Raw genomic sequence first — 17,532 nt, forward strand, 5'->3', positions numbered from 1 at the left:
ATGCGTTGCTCGTACTGAAGCGTCTTTGATGGCGAGCAACGTAGTTATCATAGATGTGTTAGGGTTAGCATAGCTCTTCGCATAACATGCTTACGTAGTGCAGCCCTTGCATGTCTAGCCGCCCTCACGCCTATCTCAGGCGTGGGGGCGGCACCTCGCTTGTTCATCATCTAGTAGATCTGATCCGTTACGATTGCTCCTTGCTCGCAAGGATTAGTTTAATATCCGCAATAGTTAGGCCTTACAAAGGGGTGGAGGATCCAGCGGCACGTAGGGTGGCGTTCGCAAGTCCTAAACAGGATGTTCCGAGGATCAACGTCATGTTGGTTTTTAGGCCTTGTTTAGGATCGGCTTATGAGCACCGTGCGTGGCCGCGAGGCCCAACTCGGAGTAGGATGATCCGATTATGCGGTGAAAACCCTAAATCGTCGTAGATCTCATTAGCTATATTTTGATCAAGCAGGATCACCAAGTATTCGTGCACCCCGTACGGATCATGGGTGAATCGGCTCTTTGAGCCGATTCACGAGATAACCCGAGAGCCGATCGAGGCTCGTATTTAATGTTTACGTGTATGCCATGCAGGAACTAAGCGAGGCATCCCCATCACCTTCCCGACCGTGTATAGGTCAGGTGGCACGCCCTTGCACTTCGCATCGCCGCGTGTGACCAGAAGAGCATTGCGGGCCGTCGCTCGGAGGGGTCTCAGCCAGCCGCAGCTCTAGGCTCTTCCCGGCTCTACCGTGTTGCCAGGCCGCTGCCCGCCGGTGGGTTTTGGCAGGCAACACAACTAGAAGCGGTGTTTCCACTCAGGATCCTCTATATCCTGAGGGGCATCCCAAAAGAGTTGAACAAGATTCTCAACGAATTGAACCTAGTGCTCCTTCTAAGAAAAAGAAGAAGAAACATAAAAATGTTGTAGAATCCTCCGAACTCGTTAATGATCCTAATAGTATTTCTATTTCGATGCTGAAACCGAAAGTGGTAATGAACATGATAATGATAATGATAAGAATGATGCTTCTGATAAAGAAGAGGTTGAAGATGAACCTGAAAAGCATGTTAAAAATAAAAAGTATACTAAGGAAGATTTTACTGCTAAGAAGAATGGTAATGAAAGAGAACCTTGGGTTCAAAAGCAAATGTCTTTTCCTGCTAAGAAACTAAAATCAAAGGAAGAAGAACACTATAATAAATTTTGCGATTGGATGAAACTTTATTCTTGCAAATCCCTTTGACTGATGCTATTAAATTGCCTCCTTATTCAAAGTATATGAAAGATATTGTCTCTAACAAAAGGAAAATTCCTAATGAGGAGATTTCCACTATGCTTGCTAATTACTCTTTCAATGGCAAAGTGTCAACACCCGGATTTTTAAGTCCAGATGCCTATTATGCCATTCCTCGCAATCCCAGGAATATTGTTTTTGCGAGACATAATAGATTGATATCATAACACATCATCCATTACAACACATAATCGTCTTACAAATAAAGGATCACATGATCCAGTCTTATTACAAATATAGAAGTTCTATTGATCCATTACATAACACATAGCGGAAGCGAAAGTAGCGTAGTAGTAGTCCATCTATTCCACAGGCAACTGTTGACGTCAGGAGTGATCCTAGTTGTCGTAGACGTCCTGTTGTCCTTCTTCCGGGTTCTGGTACTCATCTTCATAGTCTGGCCTTTTGAATAGCCAGGGACACAGCCATGAGTACTTTAAAGTACTCGCAAACTAATACTAAGGTAAACACTACCGACTATAGTAAGGGGGTTCTAAGCTCTAGTTTTATTTGCATAAAGCCAGTTTTATTTCATAAGCACTTTAATAATCCAAGCCTCTTCAATTAACTAACTCAAGTGGGAACATTAGTGTCATTCCCACAACTCAGTTGTGATTCAGATTCAAAGTCACCTTTCAAGTTCAAGTCACAAGTCACCATTCATATTTTTAGAAAAATTCTGATGATGGAACAGTATGGCCTTTCCAACTGTCCATGACCGCGGACGCGGCTATTCGAATAGGTTTAACTCTGCAGAGGTTGTACACTTGTGCCACAACAATTGCAATAGTTCGTCGGGGTAATCGGCCCTGATTTATCGTACGCAATGACGCGAACTACCAATCCTAACCTTTCATTTACATATTCTAGTATAGGCACCTCTCCCCATGAGCTTGGCCTCCCAGTGAAGACACACCATCAGCCTGGGAACTGCACAGGGCTTGGGCCGGACATTCACCTCATTTCACGTCATTTCACATCACTTCACCAGTAATGGAGGCAGCCTCAGCATAACCCCTATGACGCTTGTTCAGAGGGAACCCATACTAAAATACATAAGTTTCCAGCTAAGCCTTACCCAGATTCAGGTATTGTGGGGGTACTTGTAAAATTGGAATGGTATCGCATCTGAACCCAACCATCAGTTTTGATAAAAATTCACCAAGTCATTCACTAGTCATATTCACCTTCAAAATCTTTCAATAGAATGACTCATCATTCCAAGGTTTTCAAAGTCATTTCAATTCACAAGTTCCCAACTAGAATAGTCACTTTTTAATATTGAGCACTAGCAACTAGTTATGAGGGGTGCTAAGTAGTTTGCCTTGCTTCTAGGCTAAGTGTGATGATTTTGTACTACTCCATAACTATACCAAGTGAATAATAAATCAAAAAGTAACTTTGATAAATAACATCAAGTAAAGCTTGTAAAGTAAAAACTTGGGATAGGTTCATAAAGTAAAATGTAATGGTGCCTTGCTCTTGTAGAGCTTTGCACTTTGCAAGAATATAAAATTGCAACCAAAATAGTTTGCATTAGTCTAGCTTGCATTGGTAATAGCTTGCCTTTATTGGTGAGGTGATCAAAGTTTTCTGGCTCTTCCTCTTGGTAGAAGACCTCTTCCTCTTGATAGTCTCCGGTACTAGCGTCTATAAACGAATACGAGGATACAATCACCAAACAACACTTAAGTATTCTTAATTGGCCTTAATGGCTCACACAATTGATCTAGCATCACTACTTAACATTTATCCAAAAATTATTCTAGGGTTTCCTTATTTAACATTAGGAAAATAATTTCCTCTCATTGAAAATTGGAATTAGGGTTTCTCTTTGGTTTGGGAGAAATAATTTCCTCTCATTGAATTCTTCTTAAGATTTAATCTTCTCAAATAACCAGGGATGATCCCATGCTGACCAAGGTCAACACTTCACCCTTATCATTTGAGAAAAATGATTTAAATGAGATTCATCATCTCATGTGATTTAAATAACCATTGCAATTTAGAAACTATATTGATTTAAATTCTACAAGTGAGCAAGTATGAGCCTATGCAGTGGAGGTCATCACATTACTTCATAATACTTGAGAAAATGATTTAAATGAGGTGCTACACCTCATAGATTTAAATTCCTAAAATTTGAAATAGTTTAAATGGACTAGTATTGACTACATAGCCAATATTTTGCTTCTAGCCCATGATCATGTACCGAACTCATATCATATTTTTACATAGTAAATTAGAGTTTGTTAAATGTGAATTATTGCAATTAGATTCACTTCAAAATTCAAATTGGTTGATTTTTAAGATTTATTTGAATACTGAAAAGTCTCTGTATTGTTATTTTTGCTATTCAAAATCTACACAAGATATGAGGTTGAGACCAGTGGCAAAATGTAGATAATTTCATAGATTACTGGAACAAATTTGAATCACAAGATTTGGATTTATAGATTTAAAACTATTCAATTTATAGCACAGACCAGTATTGAAGTTTGCTGAACCAAAATAATACAAAGTTTAAATTGTTGGGCCGCGCGGGAAACTAGTGGGCCGAATAGGGTTTAAACAGAGAAGCAGCCCAGTAACGATTCGAGCCTACTGACATGGGGTCCCACGCGTTAGTGAGTTATTTTCTTACTGAAACGGTACGCAACGTCGACCGTCAGATCAGAGGACGATCGCACGGCTGAGGAAGGTCTTCTTCACCGGTGAGAGGAGGGCGTACTGGCGGCGGAGGTAGGGGTCGGAGAGCGTTCCAGGCCGCCGGCGATCGAGGGAGAGGTACGAGGCGACGTTGGCGAGGGTGTAGAAGCTCCTGGTACAGTGGAGGAGCTTGGCGACGCTCCAGTTGATGGCGATGGTCTGTGGGCTCCGGCGGAGATGATCTTGCGATTGGAGCTGCTCCGGCGAGGTGGTGTCGAATTGATGGGTGGAGAAGAGGCAGGGATGAGAGGCGAGCAGATGGTGTGAACAATTGTGGCTCGGATCTCCTCTATTTATAGGATGGTGAGGGGGCCGTGGATGCGGCGAAGGGGTCGACGACGACAATGGCGCTACGGGCTGCAAAAGGGCAAGGCGAGGTGCGCATCGTGTAGGCGACGGCTAGGCGGTGCTCTGGGTGTAGCTGGTGCGTCCAGGGGACGATGGGATCGCTCGGATTGCTTCTGCGACGAGGACGGTACTTTGCGGCAGAGCGTCGATCATGGCGACGGCGACAAGGCTTCCGCGAGCTAGCGAGGTTGTCTAGCGTGTAGCCGTAGGCGTGGTGATCATGCGTGCCAAGTGGGAGAGGGAGAGGAGGACGAGAGCGTCCAGGCGAGGGGCGTACTGGCGCGTCTAGGGCGTTGTCTGGGCGCGCTCACCGCGTGCACTGGCAAGCCGCGCATGGTACTGGGCGCGCGTGTTCTGGCCACTAGCGTGCGTCTCTTTGCTCCAATCGTGCATGGTCATGATCAGCTAGTGTAGTAGCATCTCCAGGACAAAGTGAATGTGTGAGAAAGGGGCCAGAGAGAAAGTGTGTGAGGGTGGCCGGCATGGTACAGGGCATGGATGAAAGGATGATCATAGCTCCACTTTAATCAGTGCCAACGGCAAGGCTTGATGCAGAGGAGGTACAGGAGCAACAATGATCAAAGATAGAAAGGGGTTTAGGCAAAAATCCAGAGGATATTAGAGTGTGTTGCATTTTCAGATTTGTGCCTGCAAGGTGTATGATGAAATGGCCGCATGAATATTTTTGTGGAATTTTGCAATTCGTTTTGGTGGAGCTCAATTATATATTTAATATGATAGAATGGTGGTGGTGGTGTTCATTTTGGTGAAGATTTGTGAGAATTCAAATTTGGGGTTATCTTCTCTTTATTTCAAAGTCCCCACTTGTCAAATTCATTCTGGTCAACCCGGTCAAAGTTAGCATGTGTGGTCAACATGAAAGTTGTTCACCTTGACAAGATCTTGGATGACATGGCAAGAGTTGGTCAAGGTTGGTTGAGAAAAAGTCAAAACAGAGAGGTAAAGTGGGGAACATTTTATAAAACTCAATTTTGACCATTATCACATGTATGTTGGTTTTGAGATTTTCTTGGATTTGATTCTGGTTTCTTTAATGCATTTGTGTTTGTTTATCATATATAAGTATTCTCAAAGCAATAGATCAAGCAATGGTGGCCTTTGGTGATGATTTGCAAAATTGGCCTTATGTGTATGTGAGTGAAAATGGAATTTTCTCACTATTTGATTTCTCTCCATTTGATTTGACTTTTCTTGACTCTAATGTGATTCTTATGAGTTTAGAAACAATTCCAAACCATTGAACCTATTCCAAAAGGTCTAGTTCAAAGATTTGCAAAATTGGCCATAACACATAAGAGGTGATATGTCAAATTTCATTATTCTTGTAAATTGTTCATCTTGCTTTACTTGGGCATGGGTTAGGGCCAATTTAGTGTTATATTAGGTTTAGAGATGGTTGCACACCATTTGGTCAAGGTTTAAGGGCATAGGGAAATAATTGGGTATTATGGCTATGTGTCACATATGCCTCTATGCATATGTTGCATTTGAGTTTTAATTTGACTTGGCTTGACCCAATTGGTGTTGTTGAGTGTTGAAATGGTATATAGGAGTGATCCCACCATTCACAACAAGTCTTAGGGTCAAGATTCCCAAATTCACATATTTGTTATTTTACTCTCATATGCCTCTATGGCATTTTTAGTTTCTTTTTATTTTCTTTGGGATCAACTTGGATTGGGTTTGATAAGTACTAGGTAAGGTGTATGAAGGTTTTCCAAACCTCTAAGCAAAGTAGAAAGGTCTAGGGTAAAGATTTATAAAAATAGCCATAGGCACTTATGCCTTTTTCTTATTTAATTTCCTTTTATTTTATTTTAACTAGGATGGTGGAAAGAGGGGTGAGGTTTAGGGTTTGAGATTATTTCAAACTACTTTAACAAGCAATCATGGCAATAGCACAAGAATTAAGCAAGATCACTATGTATCACACTTAATTTAATAAAAGTTTTTGTTGGTTCCAAAATTTGGAACTAGGGAAATTCATTTATTTTGTTTTGAAATTTTTGGGATGTTACAAACCCTTCCCCCTTAAACAAATCTCGTCCCGAGATTTTAAGAAAAGTTAGGTTCCTAAGAGAGATTGAGCATTTTGATTAACAGGAAGACATACTTGGCATGGTCTGGGGTGCTTCCTGAGCTTTAGTGGCAGTCATGTGGTAGAGGCGGCCGTTGTTGTTGTTCTGGTTCCTTCTTCCTGCAAAGCGGCGCTATTGCTGAGCAGGTGCAGCAGTATTGGCGGCAATCTTGGCAAGCTTCTTGGGGCACTCGTTGGAGTAGTGACCCACAACTCCACATTCATAACAGTTGATTGTTGCCTTGTCTTTGGGGATGATGGGGGTGGCATTGCTTCCAGTCCTTGGAGCAGTATTGGTGTTGTTGTTGTTTCCATTGTTGTTGTTGATGTTGGGGTGGTTGTTGTTGTGGTGGTTGTTGTTGTTGTTGCCTCCGGGCTTCGGGGGTCCTCCATTGTTGTTGGTGTAGTTGGGGCGAAAATTCTGAGCAGGGGGCTTGTTGTATATTGGGGTGAATCCTCCAGAGGAGTTGTTGCGGTACTTCTGGGTATGGTGTGGTCCATTCTGGTTCATCATTCTGCGCTTGCGGTTCTCATTGGCCTGATGCAGCTTTCCTTCCATCTATATGGCTGAGTCCACTAGGGCTTCTAAGTCAGCGAACGGAATGTTCACCAACACAGTTTGCATCTCGTCGTGCAGTCCGTTCAGAAATCTTTCCTTCCTTTTGTCGTTTGTGTCGGTCTCATCCGGGGTGTACCTTGACAGAGTGAGAAACCTATCGCGGTATTCCACCACGGACATCCTTCCTTGTTTGAGCTCACGGAACTCGTCTCTCATTTTCTTGATCAGTCCTTGGGGCACATGGTATTTGCTGAACTTCAGCTTGAAGTCTTCCCAGGTCATCATCTGTCCCGCATTCATTGCACGGGCACTTGTCCACCAGGCTCTGGCAGGTCCTGATAGGTAGTGGGTGGCAAACAGTACTTTTTCTGTGGCTTCAACTCCCGCAACTTCGAGGTTGTTCTCCATGGTCTGGAGCCAGTCATCAGCATCAAGGGGCTCTTCAGTCTTGTTGAAAATAGGAGGGTTGGTGTGCTGAAAGTTCTTCAGCTTCGATCCAGGGTGATCGTGGTTTCCGTGGCCTTGATTGTTCTGAGCTATCTGTTGCAGTGCAGCAATGTTTGCTTGGCGTTCAGCTCTTTCGGCTTCTCGGTCTACCATCATCGTCTGCAGCAGTTGCATCATGGCCTCCTGGGTGGTGTTGCGGGTTGGTGGGGCCATCTGAACATTGAGGTAGATGATAAGATAAGAGGGAAATTTCTATGGTTTGTTTTGTTAAAGTTTAAAAAGTTCATAACATGAAAATTTGAGTAGTGTTGCGGGGGTAAAAACCAACAACACTTTTTCATTCATACCAAGCATCATATATTACAAATCTAACACCGTTGGTTTGAAGAACCATTCATCGCTCTACGATACAAGGGGATCCTGATACAACTCACACATACGAAAGTGCTTTATAAGATACTACTCTTCAGGGGGGGATTCTTCATCTTCACGGGTAATGTGCTTGGCGAAAGGCGAGGGCGTTGTCCAACTCCTTGCGGGTCTTGTACAACATGTAGTCGAGGTAGGCAACATAGTGGTTCATCTCCGGGTGCGGGGGCATGATTATTGGTCTTCCCATGGTGTCATGTCCTGGGTAGTAAATGAAGCGGGTATTCTGGAGCTTGTTGATATTCTGTCCGCACAGACGGGCAATTGCTTCTTGCATCTCTCTGACTAGTCCTTCCTTCCAAGTGCTTCCCGTTACAGAAAACCAGATGGTTTCCCATATTGGGGCTCCAAGCTTTCCTCTCAGATCTGTAGTGACTTCCCACCGAGGTTGTCCTCCCGATGGATTGTTGAGGGATATTCCGAAGAACTCGGGATACGGGCGTCCTAAATACTCAACCAGTTGTTTCAAATCCTTCTCGAACATGAGGTTTCCTCCGTGGCCAAGCTGATAAGACTTGCAGGTGTAATCCATCTGTGAAGAATTATGATGAGTAAGTTAGAGAAGTAGTGTGTCAAAATTTTATGTAGTAGTATAAGAAGAATAGAGCATAACTTTCTTATTTTGAAGAAGATCTCCAGGATAAGGGGGGAATAAGTTTTCTTAAATAGTCACTTCATTTGTTTTGAAACTAAATTTTTCAGACGTCCATTCTAACTAGGGTCTCCTAAGGTCAACAATGGCTCTGATACCAACTTGTCAACACCCGGATTTTTAAGTCCAGATGCCTATTATGCCATTCCTCGCAATCCCAGGAATATTGTTTTTGCGAGACATAATAGATTGATATCACAACACATCATTCATTACAACACATAATCGTCTTACAAATAAAGGATCACATGATCCAGTCTTATTACAAATATAGAAGTTCTATTGATCCATTACATAACACATAACGGAAGCGAAAGTAGCGTAGTAGTAGTCCATCTATTCCACAGGCAACTGTTGACGTCAGGAGTGATCCTAGTTGTCGTAGACGTCCTGCTGTCCTTCTTCCGGGTTCTGGTACTCGTCTTCATAGTCTGCCATTTGAATAGCCGGGGACACGACCATGAGTACTTTAAAGTACTCGCAAACTAATACTAAGGTAAACACTACCAACTATAGTAAGGGGGTTCTAAGCTCTAGTTTTATTTGCATAAAGCCAGTTTTATTTCATAAGCACTTTAATAATCCAAGCCTCTTCAATTAACTAACTCAAGTGGGAACATTAGTGTCATTCCCACAACTCAGTTGTGATTCAGATTCAAAGTCACCTTTCAAGTTCAAGTCACAAGTCACCATTCATATTTTTAGAAAAATTCTGATGATGGAACAGTATGGCCTTTCCAACTATCCATGACCGCGGACGCGGCTATTCGAATAGGTTTAACTCTGCAGAGGTTGTACACTTGTGCCACAACAATTGCAATAGTTCATCAGGGGTAACTGGCCCTGATTTATCGTACGCAGTACGCGAACTACCAATTCTAACCTTTCATTTACATATTCTAGTATAGGCACCTCTCCCCATGAGCTTGGCCTCCCAGTGAAGACACACCATCAGCCTGGGAACTGCACAGGGCTTGGGCCGGACATTCACCTTATTTCACGTCAGTTCACATCACTTCACCAGTAACGGAGGCAGCCTCAGAATAACCCCTATGACGCTTGTTCAGAGGGAACTCATACTAAAATACATAAGTTTCCAACTAAGCCTTACCCAGATTCAGGTATTGTGGGGGTACTTGTAAAATTGGAATGGTATCGCATCCGAACCCAACCATCAGTTTTGATAAAAATTCACCAAGTCATTCACCAGTCATATTCACCTTCAAAATCTTTCAATAGAATGACTCATCATTCCAAGGTTTTCAAAGCCATTTCAATTCACAAGTTCCCAACTAGAATAGTCACTTTTTAATATTGAGCACTAGCAACTAGTTATGAGGGGTGCTAAGTAGTTTGCCTTGCTTCTAGGCTAAGTGTGATGCTTTTGTACTACTCCATAACTAAACCAAGTGAATCATAAATCAAAAAGTAACTTTGATAAATAAAATCAAGTAAAGCTTGTAAAGTAAAAACTTGGGATAGGTTCATAAAGTAAAATGTAATGGTGCCTTGCTCTTGTAGAGCTTTGCACTTTGGAAGAATATAAACTTGCAACCAAAATAGTTTGCATTAGTCTAGATTGCATTGGTAATAGCTTGCCTTGATTGGTGAGGTGATCAAAGTTTTCTGACTCTTCCTCTTGGTGGAAGACCTCTTCCTCTTGATAGTCTCCGGTACTAGCGTCTATAAACGAATACGAGGATACAATCACCAAACAACACTTAAGTATTCTTAATTGGCCTTAATGGCTCACACAATTGATCTAGCATCACTACTTAACATTTATCCAAAAATTATTCTAGGGGTTCCTTATTTAACATTAGGAAAATAATTTCCTCTCATTGAAAATTGGAATTAGGGTTTCTCTTTGGTTTGGGAGAAATAATTTCCTCTCATTGAATTCTTCTTAAGATTTAATCTTCTCAAATAACCAGGGATGATCCCATGTTGACCAAGGTCAACACTTCACCCTTATCATTTGAGAAAAATGATTTAAATGAGATTCATCATCTCATGTGATTTAAATAACCATTGCAATTTAGAAACTATATTGATTTAAATTCTACAAGTGAGCAAGTATGAGCCTATGCAGTGGAGGTCATCACATTACTTCATAATACTTGAGAAAATGATTTAAATGAGGTGCTACACCTCATAGATTTAAATTCCTAAAATTTGAAATAGTTTAAATGGACTAGTATTGACTACATAGCCAATATTTTGCTTCTAGCCCATGATCATGTACCGAACTCATATCATATTTTTACATAGTAAATTAGAGTTTGTTAAATGTGAGTTATTGCAATTGGATTCACTTCAAAATTCAAATTGGTTGATTTTTAAGATTTATTTGAATACTGAAAAGTCTCTGTTTTGTTATCTTTTCTATTCAAAATCTACACAAGATATGAGGTTGAGACCAGTGGCAAAATATAGATAATTTCATATGCTTTCTGGAAAAATTTGAATCACAAGATTTGGATTTATAGATTTAAAACTATTCAATTTATAGCACAGACCAGTATTGAAATTTGCTGAAACAAAATAATACAAAGTTTAAATTGTTGGGCCGCGCGGGAAACTAGTGGGCCGAATAGGGTTTAAACAGAGAAGCAGCCCAGTAACGATTCGAGCCTACTGACATGGGGTCCCACGCGTCAGTGAGTTATTTTCTTACTGAAACGGTACGCAACGTCGACCGTCAGATCAGAGGACGATCGCACGGCTGAGGAAGGTCTTCTTCTCCGGCGAGAGGAGGGCGTACTGGCAGCGGAGGTAGGGGGTCGGAGAGCGTTCCAGGCCGCCGGCGATCGAGGGAGAGGTAAGAGGCGACGTTGGCGAGGGTGTAGAAGCTCCTGGTACAGTGGAGGAGCTTGGCGACGCTCCAGTTGATGGTGATGGTCTGCGGGCTCCGGCGGAGATGATCTTGCGATTGGAGCTGCTCCGGCGAGGTGGTGTCGAATTGATGGGTGGAGAAGAGGCAGGGATGAGAGGGGAGCAGATGGTGTGAAGAATTGTGGCTCGGATCTCCTCTATTTATAGGATGGTGAGGGGGCCGTGGATGCGGCGAAGGGGTCAACGACGACAATGGCGCTACGGGCTGCGAAAGGGCAAGGCGAGGTGCGCGTCGTGTAGGCGACGGCTAGGCGGTGCTCTGGGTGTAGCTGGCGCGTCCAGGGGACGATGGGATCGCTCGGATTGCTTCTGCGATGAGGACGGTACTTGGCGGCAGAGCGTCGATCATGGCGACGGCGACAAGGCTTCCGCGAGCTAGCGAGGTTGTCTAGCGTGTAGCCGTAGGCGTGGTGATCATGCGTGCCAAGTGGGAGAGGGAGAGGAGGACGAGAGCGTCCAGGCGAGGGGCGTACTGGCGCGTCCAGGGCGTTGTCTGGGCGCGCTCACCGCGTGCACTGGCAAGCCGCGGCATGGTACTAGGCGCGCGTGTTCTGGCCACTAGCGTGCGTCTCTTTGCTCCAATCGTGCATGGTCATGATCATCTAGTGTAGTAGCATCTCCAGGACAAAGTGAATGTGTGAGAAAGGGGCCAGAGAGAAAGTGTGTGAGGGTGGCCGGCATGGTACATGGCATGGATGAAAGGATGATCATAGCTCCACTTTAATCAGTGCCAACGGCAAGGCTTGATGCAGAGGAGGTACAGGAGCAACAATGATCAAAGATAGAAAGGGGTTTAGGCAAAAATCCAGAGGATATTAGAGTGTGTTGCATTTCCAGATTTGTGCCTGCAAGGTGTATGATGAAATGGCCGCATGAAGATTTTTGTGGAATTTTGCAATTCTTTTTGGTGGAGCTCAATTATATATTTAATTTGATAGAATGGTGGTGGTGGTGTTCATTTTGGTGAAGATATGTGAGAATTCAAATTTGGGGTTATCTTCTCTTTATTTCAAAGTCCCCACTTATCAAATTCATTCTGGTCAACCCGGTCAAAGTTAGCATGTGTGGTCAACATGAAAGTTGTTCACCTTGACAAGGGCTTGGATGACATGGCAAGAGTTGGTCAAGGTTGGTTGAGAAAAAATCAAAACCAGAGAGGTAAAGTGGGGAACATTTTATAAAACTCAATTTTGACCATTATCACATGTATGTTGGTTTTGAGCTTTTCTTGGATTTGATTCTGGTTTCTTTGATGCATTTGTGTTTGTTTATCATATATAAGTATTCTCCAAGCAATAGATCAAGCAATGGTGGCCTTTGGTGATGATTTGCAAAATTGGCCTTATGTGTATGTGAGTGAAAATGGAATTTTCTCACTATTTGATTTCTCTCCATTTGATTTGACTTTTCTTGACTCTAATGTGATTCTTATGAGTTTAGAAACAATTCCAAACCATTGAACCTATTCCAAAAGGTCTGGTTCAAAGATTTGCAAAATTGGCCATAACACATAAGAGGTGATATGTCAAATTTCATTATTCTTGTAAATTGTTCATCTTGCTTTACCTGGGCATGGGTTAGGGTCAATTTAGTGTTATATTAGGTTTAGAGATGGTTGCACACCATTTGGTCAAGGTTTAAGGGCATAGGGCAATAATTGGGTATTATGGCTATGTGTCACATATGTCTCTATGCATATGTTGCATTTGAGTTTTAATTTGACTTGGCTTGACCCAATTGGTGTTGTTGAGTGTTGAAATGGTATATAGGAGTGATCCCACCACTTAATTTAATAAAAGTTTTTGTTGGTTCCAAATCTTGGAACTAGGGAAATTCATTTATTTTGTTTTGAAATTTTTGGGATGTTACACAAAGTTCCAAAGAAGTTGGGCGATCCAGGTATACCGACTATTCCTTGTTCTATTAAAAATAATTATGTTAGAATTGCTCTATGTGATTTGGCAGCCGGTGTTAGTGCTATGCCTTTTTCTCTTTACAAGAGACTTTATTTAGATAAGTTGATACCTACTGATATATCTTTGCAAATGGCTGATAAATCTACTGCTATTCCTGTTGGTATATGTGAGGATGTTCCTGTTCAAGTTACTAATAACTCGCTTGATATTAACTGATTTTGTTGTGTTGGAAATGCTCGAAGATGATAATATGTCTATTATTCTTGGGAGACCTTTTCTTAACACCGCAGGGGCTGTTATTGATTGCAATAAAGGAAAAGTTACTTTCAATGTTGATGACAAGGAGCATACCGTTTATTTTTCCAAGAGGATTGATAAAGTATGTGGAGTTAATACCATTTCTAATGTGAGAACTATTAAAGTGGGAGCTATTGATTGTCCTATGTATGAGCCTAAAGAAGGATATCAACATATTATGATTGGATCCATATCAATACAATTCAAGGTAACATGATTGATTTCAGGTTTATTTCTTCTTATGCTATGTAAAATTTATTTGGTAGCAAGACTTGATCAACCTTGTTAACAAATACTTTTTATATGCATAGAGGAGCTAAACAACATTTCTTTCTTCCTCCACTTGTTCTACTTGCTGTAGCACTTTAATTTTGTTTTGTAAAGTTCTTTAGTCAATTAGAGATTTCAAAATCTTTTTCTGCCCAGTAATAATAAATTTAATACCCAGAAATGTGCATTTTTCAAAGTTTTCAAAAATTCACAAAAATTATACCGTTGGTCTTATTTTTCGAAGACGCACCTGGGAGCACCTGGGGATGACCAGTGGGGCACCCCAGGGTGGCACCCCACAGGCCGGCGCGGCCAGCAAGGGGGCGCGCCACCCTGTTGTGTGGGCCCCTCCTTGCCCCACCACTTCATCTCTTCCTCCCACTCTCTTCTCTCTCCCGAAAAAACCAGCACCAGCTTTCTCTCACTCGTGTTTCTGCTCAAGAGCTCAAGATTTCTCGATCTCTTTGCTCAGCCCAGATTTCTGTCTGAAATTTGGCACATTTTCTCTCCGGTATGTGACTCCTCCGATTATCCAAGTAGAATTTCGTTTGATTGAGTATATCTTGAATATTTTGCTGCTGTAGGTAACATGTTTAGTGAGCTTGCATGCTTGTTCTAAGTTGTAGAAACTAGTTTTGATGCATGATTAGTACTCTAGCAAGTTCCTATGGTAGTTTCCCTCAATTATATGTCACCAAATCAAATTTTATAATGTTTGTTGAAAAATTTCAGAAAAAGAAGATGGATAATTATAACTTTGGAGAAGTGTTTGAGAGAGAGACGACAAGCACGGGAAGGCCCTCTAGGACCGCCACTCGATTCAGGCGATCCTATAATGAGGCGTCATCGCGCCGAGCATCGAAGCCGAAGAGGACAATGGAGTCCCTAACGCTTCATCTTTTCCATGTTTTAACTTTTTGAGTAATGCAGGGTTGCTGAATGATTTCTTGGTCCTGGTTGGTAATGCGGGCTTAACCGCCTATATGGAAGATGAGAGGGAGCAATACCACATGCTCACTAAAATCTTTGTTGAGAGCTTTAAGTTCAACAACAAGCACTATCACCCGACAGTTGCATTCAAGATCTATGGTAATCCTGTTACTATGAAGTTGGAAGATTGTTGTATTGCATTGGATATTGCCCCTGTAGGTACAGCGAAGAGGATCGAGTACAATCCCAGGGATTTGCTTGAGCTCTATCGAGAGATCACCAATGATGATTGCCGCACAATTCAGCGTGGCAAGATAAGAAACATCCAACTCCCCGCCATTAAGTATTCTGCTTATTACCTTGCTACTAGCATTCTTGGTAGGGAGAATACTAGCAATATTTCTAGCTATCACCTTGCTTTCTTAATTGCTGCACTCACTGGAGATACACCTTATCATCTTGGTGCTCTTGTTGCTCGCCGTTTGTCTAACAAGGGGCCTATTTTTGGAGGAATTATTGCATCGCGCATTTTAGCATATCTAGATCTTCCTCTTGACCCTACTGATGTGAAATTAACTCCTATAAGGCTTGATATTGCTGCTATGAAGAGTCATCAATTTGTTACAACTGACTCTAGTTTAGATAATATGGTCTATAGAATGTTGTTTTCTCGACGGGGATGAGAGGGAAATCCCTTTGCCGCAGCAAGATTTGTTCAGTATTGACAGGAAACCATGGTCGCGCTCTAAGGAGGAGGTGGATGAGCAACTGAAGATACAGGGCTTCCACCAGCAGCATGACTCCAAGGATGCCGAGCCCTCCTACAACTACACCGTCACGTATCCGGGTGTTTCTTCCAGCACATACCCGGAATATGATCCATCTTCGTCGTACTACGGAGGTGCTACTTCATGGGCGCCATGGGACTGAACTCCACTTAGGCCAAAAGCCTAAGCTTGGGGGGAGGTATACCGGCATCACTCATTCTTTGCATATTATGATTGCTGGATACTTGTATATACTTGTTTAGTTTCTTTAAGTGGTTTTCTAATAAGAGGGAGATGATATTTGGGGAAGTACTGCCTGAAAACAGATTCTGGACTGTTATCAAAAAAATTCTCAAAAAGAGCCAGAACTTTATTTTGCGTAGACAATTTTTGTGCATGTTCCCCAGGTTGTTATCTAACTTTCATTAGTTGAACACTTTTTGAGCTGGGCAGCGGAAGAATTTCTTAAAAATCGATTACTGTACTACTGTTAAGTTTGACGAATTTCTGCTGCTTTGTGTTTATGTGACTTTTCTAGTTTTCATTTTCTTGTTTTTGCTTTGTTTCTTTCCTAAAACACAAAAAGACCAAAAATATTTCTGTTGTTTCTCTTCACCATTTGCTTATTTTGGTCTCTTGCTTTTATTTTGCTTTATTTGCTATCGTTGGTTTGCTATAAGAAATCTAAAAAGATTTTGCTTTGTTTGCTTGTTTCCTTTTGTTCTTGTTTCCAATTCGAAAAGACCAAAAATATTTGTTGTTCTTCTTTTGTTTTGTAAAGTTCATTATGAGTTCAATGGTCTTCGGTGGCTGGAGCGTGGTTTTCATTTCATATTATCCAAGCTACACAAGTGAAAGGCAATAATGACGATCTACGACAATTCGACTGTGGTGAGAGGCTGGTATGAACTCTATTTGTTTTCATTTTTGTACATATACTCATCCATATGAGCATGCTTAGTTGGTTCATGTGAGGTATATGTCATTTAAGGAAGTCTAGTAGTTCATGATCTCTCATGTTTAGCTCCAATTTATTAATATGAGTAGCATGTCATGGATGTTTGCTTGCATTGGTTTATTCATAAATAGGTATGACATTGTGGTATCCTCCTCTGAATAATTCATTTGAATCGACTTGGCACATGCTCACGCATGCATATGACTGAACAAAAGTCAATTAAGCCTCGATGATTTACTTTGCCTCAGAGTTCTTGTATCACTTTTATGCCTCCGTTAATTTATTTTGCCGCAAGCATGATTATGACAGTGACTGTCTCTTGATTTGTCGCTCCCCAGTCTATTGCTAGCCTTCACTTGTATTGAGCGGGAACACTGCTCGTGCTTCCAAACCCCTGAAAACCAAGTTGTTCCAAAGTGTCCACCATAAATACCTATGCATGGCATTTCAGACCATTCCAAGTAAATTCTCATGTGCTACCTTTAAACCTTCAAAATGCTTCTCAATTTGTGTTAATGTTTTATAGCTCATGAGGAAGTATGTGGTGTTTATCTTTCAACCTTGTCATTTACTTTTGACAGACCTTCATAATAAGAGCTGGCAACGGGGTGCCCAGCCCCAATTAATAACTTCATTAATAATTCTCTTCACATGTTTTGCCCTGATTCGTCGATAAGCAACTTAATTTTGCAAATAGACACTCCTCCATGGTATGAGATTGATGGTAGGCACCCGAGGATTCGGTTAGCCATGGCTTGTGTAAGCAAAGGTTGGGGGAGTGTCACTCATAATAAAAACTAAAATACGTGTGTAAACAAAAGAGAAGAGGGATGATCTACCTTGCTGGTAGAAATAACGTCCTTCATGGGAGCCGCTCTTGAAAGTCCGGTTGGCGAGGTAGTTGGTGTACCCATTACCATTCGTTGACAACAACAAACACCTCTCAAAATAATTTTACTCCTGTTTTA

This window comes from Lolium rigidum, chromosome 1, assembly GCF_022539505.1.
Source record: "Lolium rigidum isolate FL_2022 chromosome 1, APGP_CSIRO_Lrig_0.1, whole genome shotgun sequence".
NCBI lineage: Eukaryota > Viridiplantae > Streptophyta > Magnoliopsida > Poales > Poaceae > Lolium > Lolium rigidum.